This window comes from Hemiscyllium ocellatum, unplaced genomic scaffold (genome assembly GCF_020745735.1).
Source record: "Hemiscyllium ocellatum isolate sHemOce1 unplaced genomic scaffold, sHemOce1.pat.X.cur. scaffold_2472_pat_ctg1, whole genome shotgun sequence".
Lineage (NCBI taxonomy): Eukaryota > Metazoa > Chordata > Chondrichthyes > Orectolobiformes > Hemiscylliidae > Hemiscyllium > Hemiscyllium ocellatum.
Window position 1 is genome coordinate 39,336 of NW_026868103.1, and position 18,847 is coordinate 58,182.

Below are 18,847 nucleotides of genomic sequence, written 5' to 3' on the forward strand. Positions count from 1 at the left end.
GGGATGGAGTATAGAAGCAAAGAGGTTCTTTTGCAGCTGTACAGGGCCCTGGTGAGACCACACCTGGAGTACTGTGTGCAGTTCTGCTCTCCAGATTTGATTCTGGCTATTGAGGGAATGCAGCGTAGGTTCACCAGGTCAATTCCTGGACTGGCGGGATTACCTTACACTGAAAGACTGGAGCGACTGGGCTTGTGTGTACCCTCGAGTTTAGAAGACTGAGAGGGGATCTGATTGAGACATTTCAGATCATCAAAGGATTGGACACTCTGGCGGCAGGAAACATGTTTCCGCTGCTGGGTGAGTGCCGAAACAGAGGACACTGCTTAAAAATACGGGGTAGACCATTTAGGACAGAGATGAGGAGAAACTTCTTCACCCAGAGAGTGGTGGCTGTGTGGAATGCTCTGCCCCAGAGGGCAGTGGAGGCCCAGTCTCTGGATTCATTTAAGAAAGAGTTGCATAGAGCTCTCAAGGATAGTGGAATCAAGGGTTACGGAGATAAGGCAGGAACAGGATACTGATTAAGGATGATCAGCCATGATCATATTGAATGGTGGTGCAGGCTCGAAAGGCAGAATGGCCAACTCCTGCACCTATTGTCCTCCTTTCCTGACTGCCACCCGCAGACAGCGTGCAGCCCCAATCCCTTTCTTTCCGTCTTTCTCGCTGATTTCGGCAGCGCTCCGCTCTCCTCCCCTCCCTGTCTGGTGCCTGCAGGCGACTGATGGCCGGACAGCAGCAGCAGCAGCAGCAGCAGCAGCAGCAGCAGCAGCAAAAATAACCTGCCGCTCCATTGCGTGGCACAACACAAGTGCAGAGGGGTGACTTGAGCAGCCCCTGCTGGCGGAAAAAGCCTACTGCACCTGGTATTCCCAGGCGGTCTCCCATCCAAGTACTAACCAGGCCTGAGTCTGCTTAGCTTCCGAGATCAGACGAGATCGGGCGTTTTCAGACTAGTATGGCCGTAGGCACCGGCCCTTCCTTTTCTCCCTACTTCAAGGCGTGCTGGCCAGCCACATTTTCTTTGCTGCTCTTTCTCTTTATCCCCTTTGTTTTTTTTTTCTCTTTTCTCTTTGCTCTTCCTCCTCTGTGCGTGCTTCCCTCCCTCCGTCCCTCCAGCTGCCTTTCAGCCAGCCCTTGCCCACCAGGCTCCTGTAGTCTCCCACATCCCCACGCAGGCCAACTGCAAGCCCTCCCCCTGCTTCATCAGGCTGCAGCCTGCATTCTCTCATCCTTCCGCACTCCTCCACGCCTCCCTTTCCCAATGGCAGGCAGTGGCCAGGGGGGTACCGCAGGGATCACTACTGGCACCGCAGCTTTTTACCATATATCTTAACCATCTACAAGATGCTATTAGCCATAACATTAGCAAATTTGCTGATGATACTAAGCTGGCTGGCAGGGTGAAATGTCATCAGGATGTTAGCAGATTACAGGGTGACCTGGACAAGTTAGGTGAGTGGCCAGATGCAATTTAATGTGGATAAATCAATGGTTACCCACTTTGGTGGAAGGCAGATTACTACCTAAATGGAATCAATTTAGGTCAAGGGGCAGGACAGAGAGATCTGGGGGTTCCTGTACACCACTCAATGAAGGTAAGCATGCAGGTACAGCAGGTAGTGAAGAAGGCTAATAGCATGCTGGCCTTCATAACAAGAGGGATGGAGTATAGAAGCAAAGAGGTTCTTTTGCAGCTGTACAGGGCCCTGGTGAGACCACACCTGGAGTACTGTGTGCAGTTCTGCTCTCCAGATTTGATTCTGGCTATTGAGGGAATGCAGCGTAGGTTCACCAGGTCAATTCCTGGACTGGCGGGATTACCTTACACTGAAAGACTGGAGCGACTGGGCTTGTGTGTACCCTCGAGTTTAGAAGACTGAGAGGGGATCTGATTGAGACATTTCAGATCATCAAAGGATTGGACACTCTGGCGGCAGGAAACATGTTTCCGCTGCTGGGTGAGTGCCGAAACAGAGGACACTGCTTAAAAATACGGGGTAGACCATTTAGGACAGAGATGAGGAGAAACTTCTTCACCCAGAGAGTGGTGGCTGTGTGGAATGCTCTGCCCCAGAGGGCAGTGGAGGCCCAGTCTCTGGATTCATTTAAGAAAGAGTTGCATAGAGCTCTCAAGGATAGTGGAATCAAGGGTTACGGAGATAAGGCAGGAACAGGATACTGATTAAGGATGATCAGCCATGATCATATTGAATGGTGGTGCAGGCTCGAAAGGCAGAATGGCCAACTCCTGCACCTATTGTCCTCCTTTCCTGACTGCCACCCGCAGACAGCGTGCAGCCCCAATCCCTTTCTTTCCGTCTTTCTCGCTGATTTCGGCAGCGCTCCGCTCTCCTCCCCTCCCTGTCTGGTGCCTGCAGGCGACTGATGGCCGGCACAGCAGCAGCAGCAGCAGCAGCAGCAGCAGCAAAATAACCTGCCGCTCCATTGCGTGGCACAACACAAGTGCAGAGGGGTGACTTGAGCAGCCCCTGCTGGCGGAAAAAGCCTACTGCACCTGGTATTCCCAGGCGGTCTCCCATCCAAGTACTAACCAGGCCTGAGTCTGCTTAGCTTCCGAGATCAGGACGTTTTCAGACTAGTATGGCCGTAGGCACCGGCCCCTCCTTTTCTCCCTACTTCAAGGCGTGCTGGCCAGCCACATTTTCTTTGCTGCTCTTTCTCTTTATCCCCTTTGTTTTTTTTTTCTCTTTTCTCTTTGCTCTTCCTCCTCTGTGCGTGCTTCCCTCCCTCCGTCCCTCCAGCTGCCTTTCAGCCAGCCCTTGCCCACCAGGCTCCTGTAGTCTCCCACATCCCCACGCAGGCCAACTGCAAGCCCTCCCCCTGCTTCATCAGGCTGCAGCCTGCATTCTCTCATCCTTCCGCACTCCTCCACGCCTCCCTTTCCCAATGGCAGGCAGTGGCCAGGGGGGTACCGCAGGGATCACTACTGGCACCGCAGCTTTTTACCATATATCTTAACCATCTACAAGATGCTATTAGCCATAACATTAGCAAATTTGCTGATGATACTAAGCTGGCTGGCAGGGTGAAATGTCATCAGGATGTTAGCAGATTACAGGGTGACCTGGACAAGTTAGGTGAGTGGCCAGATGCAATTTAATGTGGATAAATCAATGGTTACCCACTTTGGTGGAAGGCAGATTACTACCTAAATGGAATCAATTTAGGTCAAGGGGCAGGACAGAGAGATCTGGGGGTTCCTGTACACCACTCAATGAAGGTAAGCATGCAGGTACAGCAGGTAGTGAAGAAGGCTAATAGCATGCTGGCCTTCATAACAAGAGGGATGGAGTATAGAAGCAAAGAGGTTCTTTTGCAGCTGTACAGGGCCCTGGTGAGACCACACCTGGAGTACTGTGTGCAGTTCTGCTCTCCAGATTTGATTCTGGCTATTGAGGGAATGCAGCGTAGGTTCACCAGGTCAATTCCTGGACTGGCGGGATTACCTTACACTGAAAGACTGGAGCGACTGGGCTTGTGTGTACCCTCGAGTTTAGAAGACTGAGAGGGGATCTGATTGAGACATTTCAGATCATCAAAGGATTGGACACTCTGGCGGCAGGAAACATGTTTCCGCTGCTGGGTGAGTGCCGAAACAGAGGACACTGCTTAAAAATACGGGGTAGACCATTTAGGACAGAGATGAGGAGAAACTTCTTCACCCAGAGAGTGGTGGCTGTGTGGAATGCTCTGCCCCAGAGGGCAGTGGAGGCCCAGTCTCTGGATTCATTTAAGAAAGAGTTGCATAGAGCTCTCAAGGATAGTGGAATCAAGGGTTACGGAGATAAGGCAGGAACAGGATACTGATTAAGGATGATCAGCCATGATCATATTGAATGGTGGTGCAGGCTCGAAAGGCAGAATGGCCAACTCCTGCACCTATTGTCCTCCTTTCCTGACTGCCACCCGCAGACAGCGTGCAGCCCCAATCCCTTTCTTTCCGTCTTTCTCGCTGATTTCGGCAGCGCTCCGCTCTCCTCCCCTCCCTGTCTGGTGCCTGCAGGCGACTGATGGCCGGCAGCAGCAGCAGCAGCAGCAAAAATAACCTGCCGCTCCATTGCGTGGCACAACACAAGTGCAGAGGGGTGACTTGAGCAGCCCCTGCTGGCGGAAAAAGCCTACTGCACCTGGTATTCCCAGGCGGTCTCCCATCCAAGTACTAACCAGGCCTGAGTCTGCTTCTTAGATCAGACGAGATCGGGCGTTTTCAGACTAGTATGGCCGTAGGCACCGGCCCCTTCCTTTTCTCCCTACTTCAAGGCGTGCTGGCCAGCCACATTTTCTTTGCTGCTCTTTCTCTTTATCCCCTTTGTTTTTTTTTTCTCTTTTCTCTTTGCTCTTCCTCCTCTGTGCGTGCTTCCCTCCCTCCGTCCCTCCAGCTGCCTTTCAGCCAGCCCTTGCCCACCAGGCTCCTGTAGTCTCCCACATCCCCACGCAGGCCAACTGCAAGCCCTCCCCCTGCTTCATCAGGCTGCAGCCTGCATTCTCTCATCCTTCCGCACTCCTCCACGCCTCCCTTTCCCAATGGCAGGCAGTGGCCAGGGGGGGTACCGCAGGGATCACTACTGGCACCGCAGCTTTTTACCATATATCTTAACCATCTACAAGATGCTATTAGCCATAACATTAGCAAATTTGCTGATGATACTAAGCTGGCTGGCAGGGTGAAATGTCATCAGGATGTTAGCAGATTACAGGGTGACCTGGACAAGTTAGGTGAGTGGCCAGATGCAATTTAATGTGGATAAATCAATGGTTACCCACTTTGGTGGAAGGCAGATTACTACCTAAATGGAATCAATTTAGGTCAAGGGGCAGGACAGAGAGATCTGGGGGTTCCTGTACACCACTCAATGAAGGTAAGCATGCAGGTACAGCAGGTAGTGAAGAAGGCTAATAGCATGCTGGCCTTCATAACAAGAGGGATGGAGTATAGAAGCAAAGAGGTTCTTTTGCAGCTGTACAGGGCCCTGGTGAGACCACACCTGGAGTACTGTGTGCAGTTCTGCTCTCCAGATTTGATTCTGGCTATTGAGGGAATGCAGCGTAGGTTCACCAGGTCAATTCCTGGACTGGCGGGATTACCTTACACTGAAAGACTGGAGCGACTGGGCTTGTGTGTACCCTCGAGTTTAGAAGACTGAGAGGGGATCTGATTGAGACATTTCAGATCATCAAAGGATTGGACACTCTGGCGGCAGGAAACATGTTTCCGCTGCTGGGTGAGTGCCGAAACAGAGGACACTGCTTAAAAATACGGGGTAGACCATTTAGGACAGAGATGAGGAGAAACTTCTTCACCCAGAGAGTGGTGGCTGTGTGGAATGCTCTGCCCCAGAGGGCAGTGGAGGCCCAGTCTCTGGATTCATTTAAGAAAGAGTTGCATAGAGCTCTCAAGGATAGTGGAATCAAGGGTTACGGAGATAAGGCAGGAACAGGATACTGATTAAGGATGATCAGCCATGATCATATTGAATGGTGGTGCAGGCTCGAAAGGCAGAATGGCCAACTCCTGCACCTATTGTCCTCCTTTCCTGACTGCCACCCGCAGACAGCGTGCAGCCCCAATCCCTTTCTTTCCGTCTTTCTCGCTGATTTCGGCAGCGCTCCGCTCTCCTCCCCTCCCTGTCTGGTGCCTGCAGGCGACTGATGGCCAGCAGCAGCAGCAGCAGCAGCAAAAATAACCTGCCGCTCCATTGCGTGGCACAACACAAGTGCAGAGGGGTGACTTGAGCAGCCCCTGCTGGCGGAAAAAGCCTACTGCACCTGGTATTCCCAGGCGGTCTCCCATCCAAGTACTAACCAGGCCTGAGTCTGCTTAGCTTCCGAGATCAGACGAGATCGGGCGTTTTCAGACTAGTATGGCCGTAGGCACCGGCCCCTTCCTTTTCTCCCTACTTCAAGGCGTGCTGGCCAGCCACATTTTCTTTGCTGCTCTTTCTCTTTATCCCCTTTGTTTTTTTTTTCTCTTTTCTCTTTGCTCTTCCTCCTCTGTGCGTGCTTCCCTCCCTCCGTCCCTCCAGCTGCCTTTCAGCCAGCCCTTGCCCACCAGGCTCCTGTAGTCTCCCACATCCCCACGCAGGCCAACTGCAAGCCCTCCCCCTGCTTCATCAGGCTGCAGCCTGCATTCTCTCATCCTTCCGCACTCCTCCACGCCTCCCTTTCCCAATGGCAGGCAGTGGCCAGGGGGGTACCGCAGGGATCACTACTGGCACCGCAGCTTTTTACCATATATCTTAACCATCTACAAGATGCTATTAGCCATAACATTAGCAAATTTGCTGATGATACTAAGCTGGCTGGCAGGGTGAAATGTCATCAGGATGTTAGCAGATTACAGGGTGACCTGGACAAGTTAGGTGAGTGGCCAGATGCAATTTAATGTGGATAAATCAATGGTTACCCACTTTGGTGGAAGGCAGATTACTACCTAAATGGAATCAATTTAGGTCAAGGGGCAGGACAGAGAGATCTGGGGGTTCCTGTACACCACTCAATGAAGGTAAGCATGCAGGTACAGCAGGTAGTGAAGAAGGCTAATAGCATGCTGGCCTTCATAACAAGAGGGATGGAGTATAGAAGCAAAGAGGTTCTTTTGCAGCTGTACAGGGCCCTGGTGAGACCACACCTGGAGTACTGTGTGCAGTTCTGCTCTCCAGATTTGATTCTGGCTATTGAGGGAATGCAGCGTAGGTTCACCAGGTCAATTCCTGGACTGGCGGGATTACCTTACACTGAAAGACTGGAGCGACTGGGCTTGTGTGTACCCTCGAGTTTAGAAGACTGAGAGGGGATCTGATTGAGACATTTCAGATCATCAAAGGATTGGACACTCTGGCGGCAGGAAACATGTTTCCGCTGCTGGGTGAGTGCCGAAACAGAGGACACTGCTTAAAAATACGGGGTAGACCATTTAGGACAGAGATGAGGAGAAACTTCTTCACCCAGAGAGTGGTGGCTGTGTGGAATGCTCTGCCCCAGAGGGCAGTGGAGGCCCAGTCTCTGGATTCATTTAAGAAAGAGTTGCATAGAGCTCTCAAGGATAGTGGAATCAAGGGTTACGGAGATAAGGCAGGAACAGGATACTGATTAAGGATGATCAGCCATGATCATATTGAATGGTGGTGCAGGCTCGAAAGGCAGAATGGCCAACTCCTGCACCTATTGTCCTCCTTTCCTGACTGCCACCCGCAGACAGCGTGCAGCCCCAATCCCTTTCTTTCCGTCTTTCTCGCTGATTTCGGCAGCGCTCCGCTCTCCTCCCCTCCCTGTCTGGTGCCTGCAGGCGACTGATGGCCGGCACAGCAGCAGCAGCAGCAGCAGCAGCAGCAGCAGCAAAAATAACCTGCCGCTCCATTGCGTGGCACAACACAAGTGCAGAGGGGTGACTTGAGCAGCCCCTGCTGGCGGAAAAAGCCTACTGCACCTGGTATTCCCAGGCGGTCTCCCATCCAAGTACTAACCAGGCCTGAGTCTGCTTAGCTTCCGAGATCAGACGTTTTCAGACTAGTATGGCCGTAGGCACCGGCCCCTTCCTTTTCTCCCTACTTCAAGGCGTGCTGGCCAGCCACATTTTCTTTGCTGCTCTTTCTCTTTATCCCCTTTGTTTTTTTTTTCTCTTTTCTCTTTGCTCTTCCTCCTCTGTGCGTGCTTCCCTCCCTCCGTCCCTCCAGCTGCCTTTCAGCCAGCCCTTGCCCACCAGGCTCCTGTAGTCTCCCACATCCCCACGCAGGCCAACTGCAAGCCCTCCCCCTGCTTCATCAGGCTGCAGCCTGCATTCTCTCATCCTTCCGCACTCCTCCACGCCTCCCTTTCCCAATGGCAGGCAGTGGCCAGGGGGGTACCGCAGGGATCACTACTGGCACCGCAGCTTTTTACCATATATCTTAACCATCTACAAGATGCTATTAGCCATAACATTAGCAAATTTGCTGATGATACTAAGCTGGCTGGCAGGGTGAAATGTCATCAGGATGTTAGCAGATTACAGGGTGACCTGGACAAGTTAGGTGAGTGGCCAGATGCAATTTAATGTGGATAAATCAATGGTTACCCACTTTGGTGGAAGGCAGATTACTACCTAAATGGAATCAATTTAGGTCAAGGGGCAGGACAGAGAGATCTGGGGGTTCCTGTACACCACTCAATGAAGGTAAGCATGCAGGTACAGCAGGTAGTGAAGAAGGCTAATAGCATGCTGGCCTTCATAACAAGAGGGATGGAGTATAGAAGCAAAGAGGTTCTTTTGCAGCTGTACAGGGCCCTGGTGAGACCACACCTGGAGTACTGTGTGCAGTTCTGCTCTCCAGATTTGATTCTGGCTATTGAGGGAATGCAGCGTAGGTTCACCAGGTCAATTCCTGGACTGGCGGGATTACCTTACACTGAAAGACTGGAGCGACTGGGCTTGTGTGTACCCTCGAGTTTAGAAGACTGAGAGGGGATCTGATTGAGACATTTCAGATCATCAAAGGATTGGACACTCTGGCGGCAGGAAACATGTTTCCGCTGCTGGGTGAGTGCCGAAACAGAGGACACTGCTTAAAAATACGGGGTAGACCATTTAGGACAGAGATGAGGAGAAACTTCTTCACCCAGAGAGTGGTGGCTGTGTGGAATGCTCTGCCCCAGAGGGCAGTGGAGGCCCAGTCTCTGGATTCATTTAAGAAAGAGTTGCATAGAGCTCTCAAGGATAGTGGAATCAAGGGTTACGGAGATAAGGCAGGAACAGGATACTGATTAAGGATGATCAGCCATGATCATATTGAATGGTGGTGCAGGCTCGAAAGGCAGAATGGCCAACTCCTGCACCTATTGTCCTCCTTTCCTGACTGCCACCCGCAGACAGCGTGCAGCCCCAATCCCTTTCTTTCCGTCTTTCTCGCTGATTTCGGCAGCGCTCCGCTCTCCTCCCCTCCCTGTCTGGTGCCTGCAGGCGACTGATGGCCGGCAGCAGCAGCAGCAGCAGCAGCAAAAATAACCTGCCGCTCCATTGCGTGGCACAACACAAGTGCAGAGGGGTGACTTGAGCAGCCCCTGCTGGCGGAAAAAGCCTACTGCACCTGGTATTCCCAGGCGGTCTCCCATCCAAGTACTAACCAGGCCTGAGTCTGCTTAGCTCCCGAGATCAGGCGTTTTCAGACTAGTATGGCCGTAGGCACCGGCCCTTCCTTTTCTCCCTACTTCAAGGCGTGCTGGCCAGCCACATTTTCTTTGCTGCTCTTTCTCTTTATCCCTTTGTTTTTTTTTTCTCTTTTCTCTTTGCTCTTCCTCCTCTGTGCGTGCTTCCCTCCCTCCGTCCCTCCAGCTGCCTTTCAGCCAGCCCTTGCCCACCAGGCTCCTGTAGTCTCCCACATCCCCACGCAGGCCAACTGCAAGCCCTCCCCCTGCTTCATCAGGCTGCAGCCTGCATTCTCTCATCCTTCCGCACTCCTCCACGCCTCCCTTTCCCAATGGCAGGCAGTGGCCAGGGGGGTACCGCAGGGATCACTACTGGCACCGCAGCTTTTTACCATATATCTTAACCATCTACAAGATGCTATTAGCCATAACATTAGCAAATTTGCTGATGATACTAAGCTGGCTGGCAGGGTGAAATGTCATCAGGATGTTAGCAGATTACAGGGTGACCTGGACAAGTTAGGTGAGTGGCCAGATGCAATTTAATGTGGATAAATCAATGGTTACCCACTTTGGTGGAAGGCAGATTACTACCTAAATGGAATCAATTTAGGTCAAGGGGCAGGACAGAGAGATCTGGGGGTTCCTGTACACCACTCAATGAAGGTAAGCATGCAGGTACAGCAGGTAGTGAAGAAGGCTAATAGCATGCTGGCCTTCATAACAAGAGGGATGGAGTATAGAAGCAAAGAGGTTCTTTTGCAGCTGTACAGGGCCCTGGTGAGACCACACCTGGAGTACTGTGTGCAGTTCTGCTCTCCAGATTTGATTCTGGCTATTGAGGGAATGCAGCGTAGGTTCACCAGGTCAATTCCTGGACTGGCGGGATTACCTTACACTGAAAGACTGGAGCGACTGGGCTTGTGTGTACCCTCGAGTTTAGAAGACTGAGAGGGGATCTGATTGAGACATTTCAGATCATCAAAGGATTGGACACTCTGGCGGCAGGAAACATGTTTCCGCTGCTGGGTGAGTGCCGAAACAGAGGACACTGCTTAAAAATACGGGGGTAGACCATTTAGGACAGAGATGAGGAGAAACTTCTTCACCCAGAGAGTGGTGGCTGTGTGGAATGCTCTGCCCCAGAGGGCAGTGGAGGCCCAGTCTCTGGATTCATTTAAGAAAGAGTTGCATAGAGCTCTCAAGGATAGTGGAATCAAGGGTTACGGAGATAAGGCAGGAACAGGATACTGATTAAGGATGATCAGCCATGATCATATTGAATGGTGGTGCAGGCTCGAAAGGCAGAATGGCCAACTCCTGCACCTATTGTCCTCCTTTCCTGACTGCCACCCGCAGACAGCGTGCAGCCCCAATCCCTTTCTTTCCGTCTTTCTCGCTGATTTCGGCAGCGCTCCGCTCTCCTCCCCTCCCTGTCTGGTGCCTGCAGGCGACTGATGGCCGGCAGCAGCAGCAGCAGCAGCAGCAAAAATAACCTGCCGCTCCATTGCGTGGCACAACACAAGTGCAGAGGGGTGACTTGAGCAGCCCCTGCTGGCGGAAAAAGCCTACTGCACCTGGTATTCCCAGGCGGTCTCCCATCCAAGTACTAACCAGGCCTGAGTCTGCTTAGCTTCCGAGATCAGACGAGATCGGGCGTTTTCAGACTAGTATGGCCGTAGGCACCGGCCCCTTCCTTTTCTCCCTACTTCAAGGCGTGCTGGCCAGCCACATTTTCTTTGCTGCTCTTTCTCTTTATCCCCTTTGTTTTTTTTTTCTCTTTTCTCTTTGCTCTTCCTCCTCTGTGCGTGCTTCCCTCCCTCCGTCCCTCCAGCTGCCTTTCAGCCAGCCCTTGCCCACCAGGCTCCTGTAGTCTCCCACATCCCCACGCAGGCCAACTGCAAGCCCTCCCCCTGCTTCATCAGGCTGCAGCCTGCATTCTCTCATCCTTCCGCACTCCTCCACGCCTCCCTTTCCCAATGGCAGGCAGTGGCCAGGGGGGTACCGCAGGGATCACTACTGGCACCGCAGCTTTTTACCATATATCTTAACCATCTACAAGATGCTATTAGCCATAACATTAGCAAATTTGCTGATGATACTAAGCTGGCTGGCAGGGTGAAATGTCATCAGGATGTTAGCAGATTACAGGGTGACCTGGACAAGTTAGGTGAGTGGCCAGATGCAATTTAATGTGGATAAATCAATGGTTACCCACTTTGGTGGAAGGCAGATTACTACCTAAATGGAATCAATTTAGGTCAAGGGGCAGGACAGAGAGATCTGGGGGTTCCTGTACACCACTCAATGAAGGTAAGCATGCAGGTACAGCAGGTAGTGAAGAAGGCTAATAGCATGCTGGCCTTCATAACAAGAGGGATGGAGTATAGAAGCAAAGAGGTTCTTTTGCAGCTGTACAGGGCCCTGGTGAGACCACACCTGGAGTACTGTGTGCAGTTCTGCTCTCCAGATTTGATTCTGGCTATTGAGGGAATGCAGCGTAGGTTCACCAGGTCAATTCCTGGACTGGCGGGATTACCTTACACTGAAAGACTGGAGCGACTGGGCTTGTGTGTACCCTCGAGTTTAGAAGACTGAGAGGGGATCTGATTGAGACATTTCAGATCATCAAAGGATTGGACACTCTGGCGGCAGGAAACATGTTTCCGCTGCTGGGTGAGTGCCGAAACAGAGGACACTGCTTAAAAATACGGGGTAGACCATTTAGGACAGAGATGAGGAGAAACTTCTTCACCCAGAGAGTGGTGGCTGTGTGGAATGCTCTGCCCCAGAGGGCAGTGGAGGCCCAGTCTCTGGATTCATTTAAGAAAGAGTTGCATAGAGCTCTCAAGGATAGTGGAATCAAGGGTTACGGAGATAAGGCAGGAACAGGATACTGATTAAGGATGATCAGCCATGATCATATTGAATGGTGGTGCAGGCTCGAAAGGCAGAATGGCCAACTCCTGCACCTATTGTCCTCCTTTCCTGACTGCCACCCGCAGACAGCGTGCAGCCCCAATCCCTTTCTTTCCGTCTTTCTCGCTGATTTCGGCAGCGCTCCGCTCTCCTCCCCTCCCTGTCTGGTGCCTGCAGGCGACTGATGGCCGGCACAGCAGCAGCAGCAGCAGCAGCAGCAAAAATAACCTGCCGCTCCATTGCGTGGCACAACACAAGTGCAGAGGGGTGACTTGAGCAGCCCCTGCTGGCGGAAAAAGCCTACTGCACCTGGTATTCCCAGGCGGTCTCCCATCCAAGTACTAACCAGGCCTGAGTCTGCTTAGCTTCCGAGATCAGACGAGATCGGGCGTTTTCAGACTAGTATGGCCGTAGGCACCGGCCCTTCCTTTTCTCCCTACTTCAAGGCGTGCTGGCCAGCCACATTTTCTTTGCTGCTCTTTCTCTTTATCCCCTTTGTTTTTTTTTTCTCTTTTCTCTTTGCTCTTCCTCCTCTGTGCGTGCTTCCCTCCCTCCGTCCCTCCAGCTGCCTTTCAGCCAGCCCTTGCCCACCAGGCTCCTGTAGTCTCCCACATCCCCACGCAGGCCAACTGCAAGCCCTCCCCTGCTTCATCAGGCTGCAGCCTGCATTCTCTCATCCTTCCGCACTCCTCCACGCCTCCCTTTCCCAATGGCAGGCAGTGGCCAGGGGGGTACCGCAGGGATCACTACTGGCACCGCAGCTTTTTACCATATATCTTAACCATCTACAAGATGCTATTAGCCATAACATTAGCAAATTTGCTGATGATACTAAGCTGGCTGGCAGGGTGAAATGTCATCAGGATGTTAGCAGATTACAGGGTGACCTGGACAAGTTAGGTGAGTGGCCAGATGCAATTTAATGTGGATAAATCAATGGTTACCCACTTTGGTGGAAGGCAGATTACTACCTAAATGGAATCAATTTAGGTCAAGGGGCAGGACAGAGAGATCTGGGGGTTCCTGTACACCACTCAATGAAGGTAAGCATGCAGGTACAGCAGGTAGTGAAGAAGGCTAATAGCATGCTGGCCTTCATAACAAGAGGGATGGAGTATAGAAGCAAAGAGGTTCTTTTGCAGCTGTACAGGGCCCTGGTGAGACCACACCTGGAGTACTGTGTGCAGTTCTGCTCTCCAGATTTGATTCTGGCTATTGAGGGAATGCAGCGTAGGTTCACCAGGTCAATTCCTGGACTGGCGGGATTACCTTACACTGAAAGACTGGAGCGACTGGGCTTGTGTGTACCCTCGAGTTTAGAAGACTGAGAGGGGATCTGATTGAGACATTTCAGATCATCAAAGGATTGGACACTCTGGCGGCAGGAAACATGTTTCCGCTGCTGGGTGAGTGCCGAAACAGAGGACACTGCTTAAAAATACGGGGTAGACCATTTAGGACAGAGATGAGGAGAAACTTCTTCACCCAGAGAGTGGTGGCTGTGTGGAATGCTCTGCCCCAGAGGGCAGTGGAGGCCCAGTCTCTGGATTCATTTAAGAAAGAGTTGCATAGAGCTCTCAAGGATAGTGGAATCAAGGGTTACGGAGATAAGGCAGGAACAGGATACTGATTAAGGATGATCAGCCATGATCATATTGAATGGTGGTGCAGGCTCGAAAGGCAGAATGGCCAACTCCTGCACCTATTGTCCTCCTTTCCTGACTGCCACCCGCAGACAGCGTGCAGCCCCAATCCCTTTCTTTCCGTCTTTCTCGCTGATTTCGGCAGCGCTCCGCTCTCCTCCCCTCCCTGTCTGGTGCCTGCAGGCGACTGATGGCCCCGGCAGCAGCAGCAGCAGCAGCAGCAGCAAAAATAACCTGCCGCTCCATTGCGTGGCACAACACAAGTGCAGAGGGGTGACTTGAGCAGCCCCTGCTGGCGGAAAAAGCCTACTGCACCTGGTATTCCCAGGCGGTCTCCCATCCAAGTACTAACCAGGCCTGAGTCTGCTTAGCTTCCCGAGATCGGGCGTTTTCAGACTAGTATGGCCGTAGGCACCGGCCCCTTCCTTTTCTCCCTACTTCAAGGCGTGCTGGCCAGCCACATTTTCTTTGCTGCTCTTTCTCTTTATCCCCTTTGTTTTTTTTTTCTCTTTTCTCTTTGCTCTTCCTCCTCTGTGCGTGCTTCCCTCCCTCCGTCCCTCCAGCTGCCTTTCAGCCAGCCCTTGCCCACCAGGCTCCTGTAGTCTCCCACATCCCCACGCAGGCCAACTGCAAGCCCTCCCCTGCTTCATCAGGCTGCAGCCTGCATTCTCTCATCCTTCCGCACTCCTCCACGCCTCCCTTTCCCAATGGCAGGCAGTGGCCAGGGGGGTACCGCAGGGATCACTACTGGCACCGCAGCTTTTTACCATATATCTTAACCATCTACAAGATGCTATTAGCCATAACATTAGCAAATTTGCTGATGATACTAAGCTGGCTGGCAGGGTGAAATGTCATCAGGATGTTAGCAGATTACAGGGTGACCTGGACAAGTTAGGTGAGTGGCCAGATGCAATTTAATGTGGATAAATCAATGGTTACCCACTTTGGTGGAAGGCAGATTACTACCTAAATGGAATCAATTTAGGTCAAGGGGCAGGACAGAGAGATCTGGGGGTTCCTGTACACCACTCAATGAAGGTAAGCATGCAGGTACAGCAGGTAGTGAAGAAGGCTAATAGCATGCTGGCCTTCATAACAAGAGGGATGGAGTATAGAAGCAAAGAGGTTCTTTTGCAGCTGTACAGGGCCCTGGTGAGACCACACCTGGAGTACTGTGTGCAGTTCTGCTCTCCAGATTTGATTCTGGCTATTGAGGGAATGCAGCGTAGGTTCACCAGGTCAATTCCTGGACTGGCGGGATTACCTTACACTGAAAGACTGGAGCGACTGGGCTTGTGTGTACCCTCGAGTTTAGAAGACTGAGAGGGGATCTGATTGAGACATTTCAGATCATCAAAGGATTGGACACTCTGGCGGCAGGAAACATGTTTCCGCTGCTGGGTGAGTGCCGAAACAGAGGACACTGCTTAAAAATACGGGGTAGACCATTTAGGACAGAGATGAGGAGAAACTTCTTCACCCAGAGAGTGGTGGCTGTGTGGAATGCTCTGCCCCAGAGGGCAGTGGAGGCCCAGTCTCTGGATTCATTTAAGAAAGAGTTGCATAGAGCTCTCAAGGATAGTGGAATCAAGGGTTACGGAGATAAGGCAGGAACAGGATACTGATTAAGGATGATCAGCCATGATCATATTGAATGGTGGTGCAGGCTCGAAAGGCAGAATGGCCAACTCCTGCACCTATTGTCCTCCTTTCCTGACTGCCACCCGCAGACAGCGTGCAGCCCCAATCCCTTTCTTTCCGTCTTTCTCGCTGATTTCGGCAGCGCTCCGCTCTCCTCCCCTCCCTGTCTGGTGCCTGCAGGCGACTGATGGCCGGCACAGCAGCAGCAGCAGCAGCAGCAGCAGCAGCAAAAATAACCTGCCGCTCCATTGCGTGGCACAACACAAGTGCAGAGGGGTGACTTGAGCAGCCCCTGCTGGCGGGAAAAAGCCTACTGCACCTGGTATTCCCAGGCGGTCTCCCATCCAAGTACTAACCAGGCCTGAGTCTGCTTAGCTTCCGAGAGATCAGGCGTTTTCAGACTAGTATGGCCGTAGGCACCGGCCCCTTCCTTTTCTCCCTACTTCAAGGCGTGCTGGCCAGCCACATTTTCTTTGCTGCTCTTTCTCTTTATCCCCTTTGTTTTTTTTTCTCTTTTCTCTTTGCTCTTCCTCCTCTGTGCGTGCTTCCCTCCCTCCGTCCCTCCAGCTGCCTTTCAGCCAGCCCTTGCCCACCAGGCTCCTGTAGTCTCCCACATCCCCACGCAGGCCAACTGCAAGCCCTCCCCTGCTTCATCAGGCTGCAGCCTGCATTCTCTCATCCTTCCGCACTCCTCCACGCCTCCCTTTCCCAATGGCAGGCAGTGGCCAGGGGGGTACCGCAGGGATCACTACTGGCACCGCAGCTTTTTACCATATATCTTAACCATCTACAAGATGCTATTAGCCATAACATTAGCAAATTTGCTGATGATACTAAGCTGGCTGGCAGGGTGAAATGTCATCAGGATGTTAGCAGATTACAGGGTGACCTGGACAAGTTAGGTGAGTGGCCAGATGCAATTTAATGTGGATAAATCAATGGTTACCCACTTTGGTGGAAGGCAGATTACTACCTAAATGGAATCAATTTAGGTCAAGGGGCAGGACAGAGAGATCTGGGGGTTCCTGTACACCACTCAATGAAGGTAAGCATGCAGGTACAGCAGGTAGTGAAGAAGGCTAATAGCATGCTGGCCTTCATAACAAGAGGGATGGAGTATAGAAGCAAAGAGGTTCTTTTGCAGCTGTACAGGGCCCTGGTGAGACCACACCTGGAGTACTGTGTGCAGTTCTGCTCTCCAGATTTGATTCTGGCTATTGAGGGAATGCAGCGTAGGTTCACCAGGTCAATTCCTGGACTGGCGGGATTACCTTACACTGAAAGACTGGAGCGACTGGGCTTGTGTGTACCCTCGAGTTTAGAAGACTGAGAGGGGATCTGATTGAGACATTTCAGATCATCAAAGGATTGGACACTCTGGCGGCAGGAAACATGTTTCCGCTGCTGGGTGAGTGCCGAAACAGAGGACACTGCTTAAAAATACGGGGTAGACCATTTAGGACAGAGATGAGGAGAAACTTCTTCACCCAGAGAGTGGTGGCTGTGTGGAATGCTCTGCCCCAGAGGGCAGTGGAGGCCCAGTCTCTGGATTCATTTAAGAAAGAGTTGCATAGAGCTCTCAAGGATAGTGGAATCAAGGGTTACGGAGATAAGGCAGGAACAGGATACTGATTAAGGATGATCAGCCATGATCATATTGAATGGTGGTGCAGGCTCGAAAGGCAGAATGGCCAACTCCTGCACCTATTGTCCTCCTTTCCTGACTGCCACCCGCAGACAGCGTGCAGCCCCAATCCCTTTCTTTCCGTCTTTCTCGCTGATTTCGGCAGCGCTCCGCTCTCCTCCCCTCCCTGTCTGGTGCCTGCAGGCGACTGATGGCCGGCACAGCAGCAGCAGCAGCAGCAAAAAAATAACCTGCCGCTCCATTGCGTGGCACAACACAAGTGCAGAGGGGTGACTTGAGCAGCCCCTGCTGGCGGGGAAAAAGCCTACTGCACCTGGTATTCCCAGGCGGTCTCCCATCCAAGTACTAACCAGGCCTGAGTCTGCTTAGCTTCCGAGATCAGACGAGATCGGGCGTTTTCAGACTAGTATGGCCGTAGGCACCGGCCCCTTCCTTTTCTCCCTACTTCAAGGCGTGCTGGCCAGCCACATTTTCTTTGCTGCTCTTTCTCTTTATCCCCTTTGTTTTTTTTTTCTCTTTTCTCTTTGCTCTTCCTCCTCTGTGCGTGCTTCCCTCCCTCCGTCCCTCCAGCTGCCTTTCAGCCAGCCCTTGCCCACCAGGCTCCTGTAGTCTCCCACATCCCCACGCAGGCCAACTGCAAGCCCTCCCCTGCTTCATAGGGCTGCAGCCTGCAATCCTTCTCCTCCTCCTCCACGCACCCCTCCCAATGGCAGGCAGTGGCCAGGGGGGGGTACCGCAGGGGTATATGGCACCGCAGCTTTACCATTAATATCTTACTTAACCATACTACATGTATTAGCCATAACATTAGCAAATTTGCTGATGATACTAAGCTGGCTGGCAGGGTGAAATGTCATCAGGATGTTAGCAGATTACAGGGTGACCTGGACAAGTTAGGTGAGTGGCCAGATGCAATTTAATGTGGATAAATCAATGGTTACCCACTTTGGTGGAAGGCAGATTACTACCTAAATGGAATCAATTTAGGTCAAGGGGCAGGACAGAGAGATCGGGGTTCTGTACACCACTCATGAAGGAAGGTAAGCATGCAGGTACAGCAGGTAGTGAAGAAGGCTAATAGCATGCTGGCCTTCATAACAAGAGGGATGGAGTATAGAAGCAAAGAGGTTCTTTTGCAGCTGTACAGGGCCCTGGTGAGACCACACCTGGAGTACTGTGTGCAGTTCTGCTCTCCAGATTTGATTCTGGCTATTGAGGGAATGCAGCGTAGGTTCACCAGGTCAATTCCTGGACTGGCGGGATTACCTTACACTGAAAGACTGGAGCGACTGGGCTTGTGTGTACCCTCGAGTTTAGAAGACTGAGAGGGGATCTGATTGAGACATTTCAGATCATCAAAGGATTGGACACTCTGGCGGCAGGAAACATGTTTCCTGCCGCTGGGTGAGTGCCGAAACAGAGGACACTGCTTAAAAATACGGGGTAGACCATTTAGGACAGAGATGAGGAGAAACTTCTTCACCCAGAGAGTGGTGGCTGTGTGGAATGCTCTGCCCCAGAGGGCAGTGGAGGCCCAGTCTCTGGATTCATTTAAGAAAGAGTTGCATAGAGCTCTCAAGGATAGTGGAATCAAGGGTTACGGAGATAAGGCAGGAACAGGATACTGATTAAGGATGATCAGCCATGATCATATTGAATGGTGGTGCAGGCTCGAAAGGCAGAATGGCCAACTCCTGCACCTATTGTCCTCCTTTCCTGACTGCCACCCGCAGACAGCGTGCAGCCCCAATCCCTTTCTTTCCGTCTTTCTCGCTGATTTCGGCAGCGCTCCGCTCTCCTCCCCTCCCTGTCTGGTGCCTGCAGGCGACTGATGGCCAGGCAGCAGCAG

General features: G+C 52.1%; 5 non-coding genes and 6 pseudogenes across 5 annotated transcripts; all 11 read right to left on the minus strand.

Annotated features, from left to right (window-relative positions):
* Positions 1-854: 854 nt before the first annotated feature.
* On the minus strand, positions 855-973 carry LOC132811968 (5S ribosomal RNA). Its single transcript, XR_009643422.1, has one exon. It is a non-coding gene; the product is annotated as a 5S ribosomal RNA (ribosomal RNA).
* Positions 974-2,509: 1,536 nt separating this feature from the next.
* Positions 2,510-2,619, minus strand: LOC132811989 (5S ribosomal RNA; annotated as a pseudogene).
* A 1,523-nt stretch (positions 2,620-4,142) lies between these two features.
* Positions 4,143-4,256, minus strand: LOC132811992 (5S ribosomal RNA; annotated as a pseudogene).
* A 1,525-nt stretch (positions 4,257-5,781) lies between these two features.
* LOC132811969 (5S ribosomal RNA) lies at positions 5,782-5,900 on the minus strand. Its single transcript, XR_009643423.1, has one exon. It is a non-coding gene; the product is annotated as a 5S ribosomal RNA (ribosomal RNA).
* Positions 5,901-7,441: 1,541 nt separating this feature from the next.
* LOC132811988 (5S ribosomal RNA) lies at positions 7,442-7,550 on the minus strand (annotated as a pseudogene).
* A 1,527-nt stretch (positions 7,551-9,077) lies between these two features.
* Positions 9,078-9,186, minus strand: LOC132811986 (5S ribosomal RNA; annotated as a pseudogene).
* Positions 9,187-10,712: 1,526 nt separating this feature from the next.
* Positions 10,713-10,831, minus strand: LOC132811970 (5S ribosomal RNA). The gene has a single exon (XR_009643424.1). It is a non-coding gene; the product is annotated as a 5S ribosomal RNA (ribosomal RNA).
* Positions 10,832-12,363: 1,532 nt separating this feature from the next.
* On the minus strand, positions 12,364-12,482 carry LOC132811972 (5S ribosomal RNA). Its single transcript, XR_009643426.1, has one exon. It is a non-coding gene; the product is annotated as a 5S ribosomal RNA (ribosomal RNA).
* Positions 12,483-14,012: 1,530 nt separating this feature from the next.
* LOC132811987 (5S ribosomal RNA) lies at positions 14,013-14,122 on the minus strand (annotated as a pseudogene).
* Positions 14,123-15,660: 1,538 nt separating this feature from the next.
* Positions 15,661-15,771, minus strand: LOC132811984 (5S ribosomal RNA; annotated as a pseudogene).
* Positions 15,772-17,299: 1,528 nt separating this feature from the next.
* LOC132811973 (5S ribosomal RNA) lies at positions 17,300-17,418 on the minus strand. The gene has a single exon (XR_009643427.1). It is a non-coding gene; the product is annotated as a 5S ribosomal RNA (ribosomal RNA).
* Positions 17,419-18,847: the final 1,429 nt, after the last annotated feature.